Genomic DNA, 13,770 nt, shown 5'->3' with positions numbered 1-13,770 from the left:
ACCAGCTTGTGCAGTGGCACCTGGGAGACTGAATGGCTTATGTTTGTCCACTCTTGCATATTAGGCCTCGCTAGAGGCAGCTTCAGCTGTATGTCTGGGTTTAATTCATCAACAAAAAATGAACTGATATACATAAAAGGGCTTGGACCATTTCCACTTTGAAGGCTGCACTTCTATTTGATTGGGTATTAGATGTATTAATGCACCTACGAAGTCCTTCCAGTGCAATCACTCCAGTGCCATTTCACCCGATTCAATAATGAGATCGGATGCCTTGCAGAGTGGCGGTCTTCTCTGCCCTTTATTGAAAAAAATGGGCTCCCATCTCGCCCCCTTCCCTGCTCTGTCATCCCTCTGAGGCCTAAGGTGACGTGTCTCCTCGGCTTCAATTTTGCCTTCTTCTGGACCATTGGTGTCTGGCCCAAATCAACACTGAGCCATAACAAAAGCAAGAAAAGATAGTAAAAAAAATACTAATTGGGGGTTTCATTGGCGCATCACACCCTGGGCCCCTGTAACACTGCAGCACAAATGATACCTACTACTCAGCCCACTCTCTCCACTGGCCCATTACTCCTAGACATAAGGCCCAAAGCAGGTTGTCTGCCCCTTTGTGTAAAGTAAAAAAAAAAAGAAGGAGTAAAGCCCTCATCTCGCCACCTGTTACTTTGGACCAGCTCCCTGTGGAGCAAGGGTAACCTGAGCACTAATGCCAACAAGGAAAAAGGGGTTCCCACTCACCATTTTGCTAGTAACAGTCTCAATTGGGGTGCACTGCCTTAGTGCCACTGCTGCACTAATGTTAGTAATGGCCATTTAAATAAATCTCCACCTTCCTCAGGGGATCTCCCTGAGAGAGCTGTGTCTGTCCACTTGTAAAGAAATACATTTGCTCTCACCCAGCACCCCTTCCTCTGGGCCATCACCTTAAGGTTATTCATGAACAGAGAACTAAAGAATACACAGGCCTTTTCACCAGAGCACCTACAAACTGAAAAGAAGGTAAATGTTTGCTATTGGGTAATCACCAAATGTAAAGGCTGTTCGGAGCCATGTACAGGCTTTGATTTATGAAGTCACTATTCTTTTTGAGAGGTGCTCTGAGGGTGTCCCTAGTTGGAAGTAGTTTGCATCCTATGCAAGTAGGGACACACACTAGTCAGGGTAAGTTAGTACACACTAAGTGTACCATTCTTACCCTCTGGTAGCTTGGCTCAGAGCAGTCAAGCTAAACTAAAGTCTGCGACAAATCTTCCCCCATTTGGGATTTCTACACAAGGTCCAAACTACTATCTCGCTTGTTCTGTCCAAACTCTATTCCGCCAATAGTCTCTACCACGGATCAGCTTTAACAACCATGAAAAGACGACAACGGATTCAGAACTCGGCTGCCAGACTACTCTTGCACATTAAACTGCGAGACCACATCTCCCCTGCCTTGAAAGCCCTGCATTGAACCGGTTGCCAGAAGATCCACGTTCAAGCTGCTTTGTATCACCCACAAAGCCATACATGGAATGGGACCATTATCAGGAATAAAATCACCAAACGCATTCAGCAAAGGAACCTCTGTGCTCGAGTGGCACCTCGCCTCAAAATCCCAAGATACAAAATAAAAACCACAGGTGGTACATCCTGCTCTGTTCAAGCAGCCAATCTATGGAACTCTTTACGCCCAACATAAGATCCATAGACAACCACCTTCTCTTCAGCAAACTACTCAAGCATTGGCTCTTCCCCCACATAAGCACCATACGCAAAAAGAACTATACAGCATATCCCTCCGTACATAAGCATTTATTTGTACTATACATATCTACCTATATATGTGTATTGCTTTGTATAAGCATGTAGAATAATTATGTTTAAAATGTTTGTGTTTTTCAGTACAACAACACTTGAAAATCAGAATTCATCCAATGCTTCTTTAATCTACATATACTTACTCCCTTTACGCATCTATATACTTTCCATGTACTTATGGATCTATATATTTATTACTTTCTTCTAATTCAGCATATCCAATGGCCTATCCTATTTCTCACCCTAGGTCTCTCTCAATATATCTTCTACCTCAACAATTTGACTCATCCCAAACCTCTACTTCTGTTTCCAATATACCACACTATTTCTAAACCTATACCGCTATCAATATATCCTCTACATCCACTCGCTCATTCATTTCAAACCCCATACCACTACTATGATCCCCAAAAGAACCCTTTCTAGACTCTTCCCTACTCTACCCCTCCTTCCATCTTCTTCTTTTACTATACCGATCCCGCAAAACAAGCCTTTCTAAACTCTTCCCTCTGACTCTTCCACTCCACATCCCTTTTTACTCATCCCAAGCCTCCTCCTACTGCTAGGACCTAAAACAAAAGTCTAAATTGTTCACTCTTCTATCCCTTCACTATCCTTTTCAATCAAAATAACAGACTAACAAGTCCACTTCTCATATTTCACTATACTAATTCAACACTAATCCTTTATGGTTTCCGGAGTAGCATGCCAATGGCCAAAAAAGCGCTCCAACACCCCATCAGGGGTAACAAGCGCTATAAATGCAAACCTATTCCCTCATCCATCCCTATGCTATCCTTCTCAATCCAAATAACGGACTAACATATCCACCACTCAAATTACTTTCATATTTCACTATAATAAATTCAACACTAATCCTTTATGGGTTCCGGAGTAGCGTGCTACTCGCCAAAAAGGCGCTTCAACACCTCAGCAGGGGTAAGCGCTATATAAATGCAATACAATACAATGCATCGAGTGCGAGGCTTCAATGCGCTGCAATGGAGGCTCGCTGTTTTAGGAGCAGCGGTTACCAGCGAGGACTTCACTACAAGACTGCTTCCCCCACTAGAAGCAAAGCATGATGCGTGACAAACAAGCGCTTACTTGGAGGATCATCTGCAGAAGTATGTAAAAGCACTACAATTCTGGTCAGATCTTTTCCAAAAAAGTAATTTCTTTTTTTATGCAAAGGAACACAGCATCAAAAATGCAAACACATACTTGTATTAAATAATAAGGTCTAACAACAAGTATTATGCTATGATCACAACTTTCGGGCACACCCAAACCACGCTGTGCTGCCTCCACTGTCTGAGCTGTGTGCCTATTAGACCCACTTCCACCATTCTACCTACTACACCCACTTGTAAATAACGTGCCTCTCTCTGTCTTTGATGCTAGTGGCAGGAAATGCTCGTTTGTGACGTGTGTGCATCTGACCAATCAGATTCAGACACTGGAGCCACTCTTCAAGGCCTTCCCTGCTACTTCCACCAACCATGGAACAACCTAACACAGTGGCATGAATCCCTGTATGAAATCCACTGGGCAGCGACATATAAATGCATTAAAGATGAAGTCCCGTTTACAACTACTATTCCCATTTTATCGTTAGTATTGAGGACTCAACGTACATATCATTTTGTGGCAATTTCATGAATTTCTAAATTTTTATAAAAAAGGTCAAACTGCTGTTCCATAATTACTCTGAATAAAGCAAATATGCATTTTTCTTGTCAGTGGGATGGTTATGACAGTTAATGAGCATTGGTATGTAGGTCACCTCACATAAAAACTTTGTTCCAAGAACATTCTAGGATTAGGAGGACTTTTGTGGCTTCTTTTTATTCTTTGCAAACTTTAGAAAGAACGCGGGCATTGTGCGTTCTGCATCTGTGTTTGTTTGGGCAGTTTGCACACGCCCCCTGCTCTCCAGGAGGCCATCAAGAGAGTCATTGAAGTTCAACTTAAGACTCCCTCACTCTGAAACAAGGCAAACAGGAAGGTGGATCTACTGATAAATCAGCAAGAAGTGCTTAGTAAGTTATTCTCTGAACTACATAATTAAAACTCAGCTTTGATTGCCTCAGAACAGGCTAATACTTTGGGGAGAAAAAACTTGAAAACCCTCATCTTTGTCCTTTATTTTCCTGAACTCTCTGCAGGCCCTACAGTGGGGCCCAAGTATACTTTCCACCCCTAGCTGGAGCACCACTGCCACCAGGAATGAGACTGGTTTGTATCAGTTCCTGGAGTCTGATGGAAGCACACACATTGACTACAGATCTCCTCCCCATAATTCTGGATCTGCTTTCTCTGCCTTAGGACGGAATTGAGGGGGTGTGGCCTGACACGTTAAGATGGCGGTCGCACTTTAAGAGTGCTCCGGACCCTCCCCAGGAACACCGGCCTGCCTTGACGATTTACTATCTCGTCCTCTCAGGGCCGCTGGGATTGAGTGCTGGGGGGATCTCCAGGTTGGCTCACAGCTTCTCAGTTGGGAGGCAGTATCTGGTCTTACTGGGGGTACTCTTACTAGGTTTAAATATCATCAGTTATCCAGATGGTGGCTATCTAAGCCCTGGAATCTCAATAACCCTAATCCAAAATTTGATTTAATATATAGGAAAAATAAGTGGAAAAAACAAATTTCATACTGGTATACAGCTATGTTAGAAGCTGAGAACATCTGCGAATCAGAGATACAAAAGCTATGGAATAATCTACTAGTATTGGAGAATGTGGATTTGGTGGATATTTGGGTTGACTCATTTACTATCTTGCAGGCTGTGGTAAAACCGGCAACATTAAAGCGGAACCATTTATATACCATGTATAGGGCACATATATCCCCAAAGAAACTTATGAAATTCACCAATCTAGATTATCATTGCCCAAGATGCAGATTCCTGGCCGCAGATGATGTGCATATGTTGGCTGTATGTCCAGAAATAAAAAATTATTGGGATTCGGTACAGGGTTTCTTGGGGGAGGTTCTGCAGACACCAATAGTAATAACAATTAATACTATTCTTTCCGGACTAGGAGTTGCCTACAATATTGAGGATATTAACACAAGGTTCATTTTCTACGTCATACTCCTAGCCAGGCGTGAAATATGCAGAGCCTGGAAAGATCCATTACCTCCATCTTTTTCAAACTGTCTTAAACATGTTATTGTTACCAGTAAGTCAGATATGGCATGTGATCTCACAAGTTTTGATAAAATTTGGAAGCCCTTGGTGGCATGGCAAGATAGGTAAAGGTAAAGGTAATTTGGTGTTCCTATGATTTATCTTGGGCCCTGTCGGTTCCTAAATCTCCCCAATAACGCAGGGAGTCAGTTTTGGCGTGAAAAGGAGTGGATTGGGAAAGCAGTGGCACCTTGAGGGATTAGGCATGGCTCTGTATGAACTTGGCCGCTTAACATCAGGGCCGGATAGGATCAACCTTTTCAAATTGAGTTGCCTAAGCTCCCTTTAAGAATTCCATAATGGTATATGAGGAAACCAAAAAAAAAAAAAAAAAAAGTGCTCCGGACCCCTCATCATTTGCGTCAATGAGTGACTGTTGGGGACTGAGCTATCCTGTGACCGGAGGATCGGCCGCTATATCGGGCGGTGGGGACCCCATGGTTCTGGTGACCCCTCCTCCCTCTCCCAATCTGGGCTTGGTTTCTGCCCAGCCCTCCGCCTACCATCTTGACAGGAGGGATCTGATCAATGTACCCTGGAGGCGGGATCAGAATTGGCTGCATTGGGGGGGGCGAGAGAGCGGGACCTGCCTGAACCATCCCCCGAGGCTTCCGGGGCCTGGGTGCGTGGGGCCTCTCTGCGGCTGCTGTAGGGATCATCAACTCTGCGCTCCGGATCTCCACCCTTGCAGCCATAATACTGGGTCTGCTCATGGAGGGGATTTGCGCGGTTGTTGGCCGGTTTCCTGCCTCATGACCGGTGGTGGATCCCCAGCCGCTGTCCGGCGCTCCGGAGTGTAGGTGGTGCGTGCTGCATTTGTGGTGGGGGTGCGCAGGGGAATTCCTGGCCCGAGCCCCCTCTCCCGCTGGTCTGGGCCAGAGTTATCACACCCTGCCTCGCCGCCGGCCACTGTGAGGACCTCCCATTGAAGCCTGGCCCACCCTGGCCTGCTCTATCAATCCATCACGCATTGAATACCTCCTGGCCCTTCACACACCCAAGTTGCTCACTGGCCTGAACCAGCAGTCATATCACTCACCCCTCTGCGGTCACCCAGGACTCTTAGGATTTTCCCGTTCCAATTACTGGGGTCACATTGATGGCATGCTCTTGGGATATTACTGTGCACACACCTGGCTGACAAGGGCAAGACCTGAAGAACTGACTCTAAGGGGGTCTCCGTGGTCCCCCATGGTGAGGTGGGGCTGACTTTCCCTATCCGGCCAACGTCGGAACGACGCCCTGAGAACCCGGGTGTGTGCGGAAGGCGATGGCGCAGGCGCTGAGCCTAGAGAGTCAGAACCAGGACCTAGGTGTCAACTACACTTTGCAGAGGTCCCACGGAGGGAGGAGGAACTGGCCGCATCCAAAAAGCGGCGAGGGGCCCCCTCCGCCATCCTCCCCTTGGCCTGCCTATTGGCACCCTCACCTGCCTGGGTGAGACATTGTTCTTCTTGGACCAGCCACGACTTCGAGCGGCGGGGAGGGGGTGGGGGGTGGGGAAGAGATATCCGGACCTGCTTTAACCAGTACCTTGGCATTGGTGGGCTTGTGTGGGGGTGAGTTCAGTGCCCGGGCCTGGGCGCTGGGCCTCTCCCACCAGGGAACGTCTGCCCCATGAGCCTATAACCCCCAGCCAACCAGATATTCGGGTTCCTACACTCACGGCCGAGATGGTTAAAGACCGAGCCCCGAAGACACCCGCTCCACAGACTCAAACTAAAATGGACCAGTACACCACCGCTGAGCGGAACCCAGCGGAAGGGGCATCTGGCAGTTCCTCCCTTGCCGGAAGACCTTTCGACCATCCTGCAAGCTATCGGCACCTCCCAGGCCTCGGTGGAGAGCAAGATAGGCGAAGTCCGGGTGGGCATGGCCCTTAGCAATGCCACAGCGAGAATTTCGGAGGTGGAGTCGCGTCTCTCCACCTGAAGACGAACTTGGGACAGTTGAAAACCCAAGTGGCCCGCCTAGAGAATCAAACCTCGGAACTACACCGTCTGGCAGAAGATGCAGAAAAACACTTGCGGCGAAACAATTTACGCCCAATAGGTTTCCCCAAAGGGGTCGAGCAGGGACAGGCGGACACCTTTGTGGAGACTTGGGTGAAGTCATGGATACCTCTGCGGATCCAGTCTGATTCCCCTCTCACCTTGTCTGATCCTCCACAAACACACTCATCTCCTCCCAAGCCACAGTGGTGACACACCCAGTCCCGCAGGAAGGGGGTGAAAAATTGGCTGGGGGGTTGAGGGGTAGACGCCACGGTCGCCGGGCCTCTGGTCCCAGTTATTTATCTCTTGTGAGGCTCCTCTGGCTCTCAACAACCACAGCAGGGCCAGTTCGCGGTATGATCTGAGCTGTGGTCCGGCCCATGTGGGGAAGTACGTCCCGCCTTGTCAGACTCCAATCAGTCTAGAAGTCCAAGAGCTCCAAGGATCCGGTGAAGACACAGGAATCTGATTTGTAGAGGCCCACAAGGCTGAACTGAGGCTGAACTCTTGGGATATCTTACGTTAATAAGTAGCTGATGACACTGACATCTGTCACTATGGAGGGGTCCATTATAGCCACGAACTGCCCTGCTAAACGTTTTAGCTTAGCAATTTGTTATTGTTAACTTATTTATTTTTTTCAGTGCGACAGATCATTCAGATCTGGAAGTATAGGGTGGGGGGTTTGTAGGGGGAAGTTTAGGGGGTGGGGGGGGTGGGGGATAGGTCTGTTGTCTTCCGAATTGTTTTCACCCTGGCTCCGCTTGAGCCATTGCTTTACTTTTTTAACGACAGCTTGCTAGTTGTACACAACATCACCCTCGACAGACAGCATATCACCTTGCACATGCCACACCTTTCTATCCTAACCGCGATGCTCCGCTCCCCCTGGAACCCGGGTCCTTTGGTCCTCCCCGCCCACATCTCACATACTAGCCAGATGCCCACCCGCAGTAGATCTCTCCACGTTCGGTCACGGAACGTGTATGGCTTGCTGGATTTTAAAAGCTCCCACTGGGAGCGAGCACACATGTACTTCCCTGCAAGCTCTCTAGCGGGCAGGGAATCATATCTGTTGCCACCCAAGGGGAGCATTTTAAAAGCTCCCACTGGGAGAGAACACACATGTGCTTCCCTGCTCACTCTCTCACGGGCAGGGAAACTGCTGTGTCCTGGATGTTGTCTCCCTGGAACACAGTGCTTCAGACAGCTCCAGGGGATTTGGTCCACGGGATCTTTCATGGCTGGGGGGGGGGGTTGGGGTTGAATACCCCCTTTAATTTAAGTTCTGCCCCAGGGATGGGGTCCCGGGCCTATTGAGATTCAGGGAGTGAGGCTGCTCACCCTCCCTCCTCACCTTTATTTTAAATCCGCCTTGGGAAAAGGTGTCCCAGTGGCCATTTCAGGCTTGGGGAAGGGAGCCATGCACCCCCCTTCCCTTTAATAGAATTTTGGTTTCCAGGGGATGGGGTTCCTGGATCCTAATTGAGGCTCAGAAGGCCGACACATGTCAAATATGTTTTGCCCTCTGGTCCCTCCACCCTCCCACAGGATCTGAAAACTTTCTGGGAAAAAAGAAGTCTATCCGAGCGGATGGGGTATCCCTTCACTTATTTGTTTTCCTTTTGTTTAGAACTCAGAAGGAGTCCTGCCTTAAGATGGCTGCTTCTACACAGTTGTTGATGTGGTAGCAGCCAATCGGATCTCAGCTTGAGATCTGTCGGGTCAGCAAATCCCCTGCAGGGTGAATTATAGTTTTTGAGCATTAATTGCTCAAAGACTAATGAATGGATTTATGCCAAATCGACACAACATGCTTTCTGGACCAAGACATAGCTTTCTGCCAAATTTGGTGTAAATCCGTTTAGTGGTTTTTGAGGTATCATTGTTCAATTTTCCTATGGAAAAATGAATGGCAGAAACACGTAATGGGACTGCAGCTTTTTCACTGCCTGCTTGATGGAAACTTTCCAGGAAGAAACGGAGGCAAATGAGATTATTTTTTACGCAAAGCTTAGTACAGATTCATCAAAAGGAGCCAAAGTTATTAGGAAAACAAAAAATGCTTTTCCTATTGAAACGCAGATCTAACTATAACGACCCAGTGTCAAACGGCACTGATAGATAGATATATACGCACACACAACCTCTGGAGGTCACCCACATCACTCTCTTGCCGTCTCTCTGTCCGCCTCTCTCTCGCTCCATCTATTTCCCAGTAATTGTCATGCTCCACCCTCTGCCTTGCATTCTTATTTTTGTCTCTCACCTCCTTCCTTGTTTTGCCTTTGTGTTTTAAACATGTTCTCACTTGTTTACCTCTCCTTGCTCCAGCCACTCATCTCTAATGCCTCATGGCCGGGTTCACCGCACTCTTTCCCGTGACGGTTCTGTCGTGAGGCATTTCTTTTCTTCTAAAGGAAGTTAAATCTCTCTCAGTTTACCTCTTTCATCTTCTTTGTTAAACTAGTTTATTGGCTGAAGTGCTCCCACCCAAGGAGCCTGACATACTTTAGGAACCATCCGTGACTGTTATGACGTTAGAAAAACAAGCATTGGCAAAGCCACTTGGTCTGGCTTTAATGTGGCAACACGTGTGAACACAGGCATGCGGAAATCAGCTCATTAAAAATAGAACTTTTGGGTTTGTCAATGCTGCTTCATACAAATTTGTCATCAACAACTATATATCCTCCCTAAATGCAAGAAACCCGCACCAGTGTTGTGGAGCGAGGTGAGCCTCAGAGTGTCCGCCATACTTAATGAGGGAGATGCAAAGATGGAGTTTGTTAGATTTTCCATTGGAGCGTTCCTTAAAGAGGGAAGGAAACCCTCCCCTTCTACCAGAGTGTTGCAAAGTCATCCTGTGCCCTGGGCACCCCCCAACTTTTTGCTGACTGGAACTGGTGGTAACTGACTGACTGACCCTGGGCTCTGCCTAACCAGGCCCAGGGCCAGTGCCAAGCTGAAAGCAACACATTAGAATACAGTTAAAACACCCAACATACACTAGGGTACACTATGGTATGGTGGGGTACCCCTGTAATTGGTATGACCTACCCCATAAGCCTCTAGTATCGAATAGGGCAGGGGATTGAAACTACCTAGTAGTCCCCAGTACCCTGGGGTATGGCAGTTAAGAGGCCTCCAGCAGCTTTTTCTGCACTAGCATGTGTGCACTGCTGAAGCCTGAGGTCAGTTTAAAAGCAGCACTGGGTGCCAGGACTGCTTTGAAACAGTAAATTGCTGGTCAAATTCGACTTTGATACTAGAAACACAGTAAAAGGAGAATCTGCAATATTTCTACAGATTCAGAACCCCTAAAGTCTCCCCTAGTTGCACAGGGGGTGGGGAATCCTTTAGAAATTAGGGAAATACTTATAAAATATGTTTTTATAAGCCCTGGTGCTAGAAGACTGGCCCAAGTCCTTTTCCCCATTGCAAACCCCATGGCCCATAGGTTAACATGGAAGGAATTTAATGATTAATAAATATTGATAGGAGAGGACTAGCCGGACCATTCAAAGACTTCCCAGAATGGTAGTAGTAAATCCAACAATATTATATTGTTGAATCTCTCCTAACGTGTACATACAAGAAGTTATATACAAGACTTTCTTGTTTGTAGTCCAAATTCAGCCTTCCAGTGGTCTGCCCTGATTGGTCAGAGTTAAGTGGATTAGCCAGGCTGCTTTGAAGAGGTGATAAAGAACCACTCTGCTGGGAGGGCAGTGTGCTGGTCTATAGGAATGCCAGACCAGGAGGTGGAGTCGTAAACTATGCTCTTCAAAGGCAGAGGGGAGGCCTGGGTTTCAGTTTCACTTTGACACTCTTGACCCAGAGTCAGGGCTAGGCTTAAGGAAGGTATGTGCAGATGGTAGGGGGAAGAGTCCATGGAAATAAGCCATCCCAGGGGGTGTGTTTAGCCAGCTCTTACCTCCTTGCTGGAAAATCAGCCATTATGGATTTGGAAGAAAGATGCACTCTGGGACAACATAATGCCACACTCTACGGGATGTAGTCATCACTATGAGGAGTTACCCTTCTTTCATTGGTCAGAGGTGACCTGTGGCTTGACCCAGAGAATTTTGAATAAGTATCTGAGAGGGGCAGAGCCCTCCAGATCTGCTGCTTGAAACTTACTGAAGCAAGAGGTGCCCTGCTGCGAAGTTCTGCTGTGCAAAGACTTCTAAGGCCTGACCTCTGAAAACTGCGCCATCTGAAAACTGCAGCCCTGTGGATTACCTTGCTACAAAATGACTAAGAAGTAGACATCCTGCAAGCTACAGGTTAACAGAGCTCACCTGGACATCCCCACAAAGAATCCCCAGCCTGGAGTACCAGTGGATTTGAAAGGGTTTTGTTCAAGTGGATTGCGGAATTGAAGTTTCACACTTTCAAGGACCCTCTTGGAGATTCCAGAACCTTGGACTGTGTGTTGAATACTTTGGGACCCGCAAGCAGAACTTCAGGAAGGACTTCTAACTGGACCCGCCTGCTGGAGAAGGCTACACAGTGGTGAGACATTCTCCAGAACCGTTTCTAAAGGTGTGTCCCCGTCAGAGAAAACAAAATGACTAAAAGGGGCACTTTTGGTTTCTAAGCACTAGAAAGTGACTAATCTTTAAAAATTAATATCTCTGGTTCCCTACTGTGGATTTTTTTTGTTTTGGTGTCATTTAAAAGATAAAAATATTACATATTGTTATAAATTGGTGTTGGATTTTTATTTTGTGTCGTGTCTTAACTATTTACTGAAATGGTGTTTTTGAATGCTTTACATACCTGTCTTTGAAGTTAAGCCTGTCTGCTCGCAGCCACGTTACCAAGGGTTGAGCATAGGAATCATTTTCTAAGACCTATGCTGGGTCCTATTGTGTGTTAGCGGCCTCATTGCCAGTGGCAGACCTACATTTGCCCCTACCAATAACCCACCTTCCAACACAGAGGCATGGTTCATCACGGGCTCCTCCTCGCTAAAACCAATCCCCAAGTCGGTGGTGGGATCCCCAAGAAGCTCTCAGAGAGGCATTTTTTTTTTCCAATCATCAGCTTCTGAAACAAACTACTTACAGTCACTGAGTAGAGTTAGAGGAAGTGCATCGATTTACAGAGGAAAGGGGCCACACATGTAGAAATACTTTTAGTTATCTTCAAAAATGGAACCTCCCATTCTTTGGTGAACAACAAAAGATTCAGTTTGGTGTCTACAATGCACACCTTCTGATAATGATTGTCGACATGTTTCAGCCCACAATCAAACCCTTCCCGGGTCAGGAGCATTCAGCAGGACGAGTCCCATTGATTCAACCCTAGCCATGTTAGTAATCTACAGCCGCTTAGGAGAAATGGAAGAAAAAATTGAGAATTGCTGATGTTATGTGTCCCAACACGTGTTAATCATCACAGAAGAACCAAAATTGTTAGGAGGTAACAGCATCATGCACACGCTTCAGTGAGCACATTCTCCAGTAGCCCCTAAGTAGGAACACTTGACATCACTCACCGCATAGCAGCAGGTAGCCTGCTACGGTCATCTTGAGATGAAGGCCCGAGCAGCGTGCAGGCTTCTGTATTCCTGCTGATAAATGCAGCATCCTGGCTCCTCGGGTGGCTACAGTCTCCGCGACTCTGGTTGGGTACCGCCTTTCTTGGCTCCCTGGCCAGGTGCCACCTCCTCTAGGTCTCTGGTCAGCCCTCTAACTTCCTGATCGGGTGCATCCCTGGTTCACAGGGCAGGTGTAGCGACCCCTCAGCGCCTGTGGTTCTTAGGACAGGTGAAGCCCCCAGCAGCGCCTCTGGCTCTCAGGACAGGTGCAGCCCCCAACAGCGCCGCTGGCTCTCAGGACAGGTGCACCCCCAGCAGCGCCCTTTGCTCTCAGGACAGGTGCATCCCCCAGCAGTGCCCCCACGGCCGGTCGCTCCTCACCTCCTGCTGCTGCCGGCTGTTCACGGACGCCTCCTGCTGCCTGGTTCTCCGCGACTGCTCCTGCTGCCTCTCGCTCGCTCCCCCGGTCCTCTGCTTACTCTGCCTCACCGCCGCCGCTGACCTGCTGACCCGGTAGGTGCTCCTCCACTCGCGCCTTCTCCCCCGCCGCAGCCCCGGTTCCGCTTCTTCCTTTCCCGCCGCTGACCCCTGACCCCGCCCCCACTCCCTGCCCATTGGTCTACCGCCTCCCGCCTCCCAGCTGACCCCCCCTCCCGGCTCCTTACTTAAGGGGACCGAGGCAGGCTGGTCAGTGTGACCCCCTGTGCCCCCACGGCCGGTCGCTCCTCACCTCCTGCTGCTGCCTGCTGTTCACGGACGCCTCCTGCTGCCTGGTTCTCCGCGACTGCTCCTGCTGCCTCTCGCTCGCTCCCCCGGTCCTCTGCTTACTCTGCCTCACCGCCGCCGCTGACCTGCTGACCCGGTAGGTGCTCCTCCACTCGCGCCTTCTCCCCCGCCGCAGCCCCGGTTCTGCTTCTTCCTTTCCCACCGCTGACCCCTGACCCCGCCCCCACTCCCTGCCCATTGGTCTACCGCCTCCCGCCTCCCAGCTGACCCCCCCTCGCGGCTCCTTACTTAAGGGGACCGAGGCGGGCTGGTCAGTGTGACCCCCTGTGCCCCCACGGCCGGTCGCTCCTCACCTCCTGCTGCTGCCTGCTGTTCACGGACGCCTCCTGCTGCCTGGTTCTCCGCGACTGCTCCTGCTGCCTCTCGCTCGCTCCCCCGGTCCTCTGCTTACTCTGCCTCACCGCCGCCGCTGACCTGCTGACCCGGTAGGTGCTCCTCCGCT

The 13,770-nt window shown here is 48.8% G+C and overlaps 1 protein-coding gene across 4 annotated transcripts in view; it reads right to left on the bottom strand.

Moving 5' to 3' along the window:
* The window catches only part of LOC146869239 (uncharacterized), a 462,683-nt gene that overhangs the window by 62,888 nt on the left and 386,025 nt on the right, over positions 1–13,770 (bottom strand). Inside the window, exon 1 of one of the 4 annotated variants that reach the window (XR_014978994.1) lies at positions 12,501–12,946. The exons of the other annotated variants lie outside the window; for them this stretch is intronic. The gene's annotated coding sequence lies outside the window, so the exon portion shown is untranslated. Of the gene's footprint in view, positions 1–12,500; positions 12,947–13,770 lie in introns of those variants that run through there. 4 annotated transcript variants of the gene reach the window in all.

This window comes from Triturus cristatus, chromosome 1_1 (assembly GCF_964204655.1).
Source record: "Triturus cristatus chromosome 1_1, aTriCri1.1, whole genome shotgun sequence".
Lineage (NCBI taxonomy): Eukaryota > Metazoa > Chordata > Amphibia > Caudata > Salamandridae > Triturus > Triturus cristatus.
The sequence above is the reverse complement of the archived record's forward strand: the minus strand, read 5'-3'. Positions and strand labels throughout refer to the sequence as shown.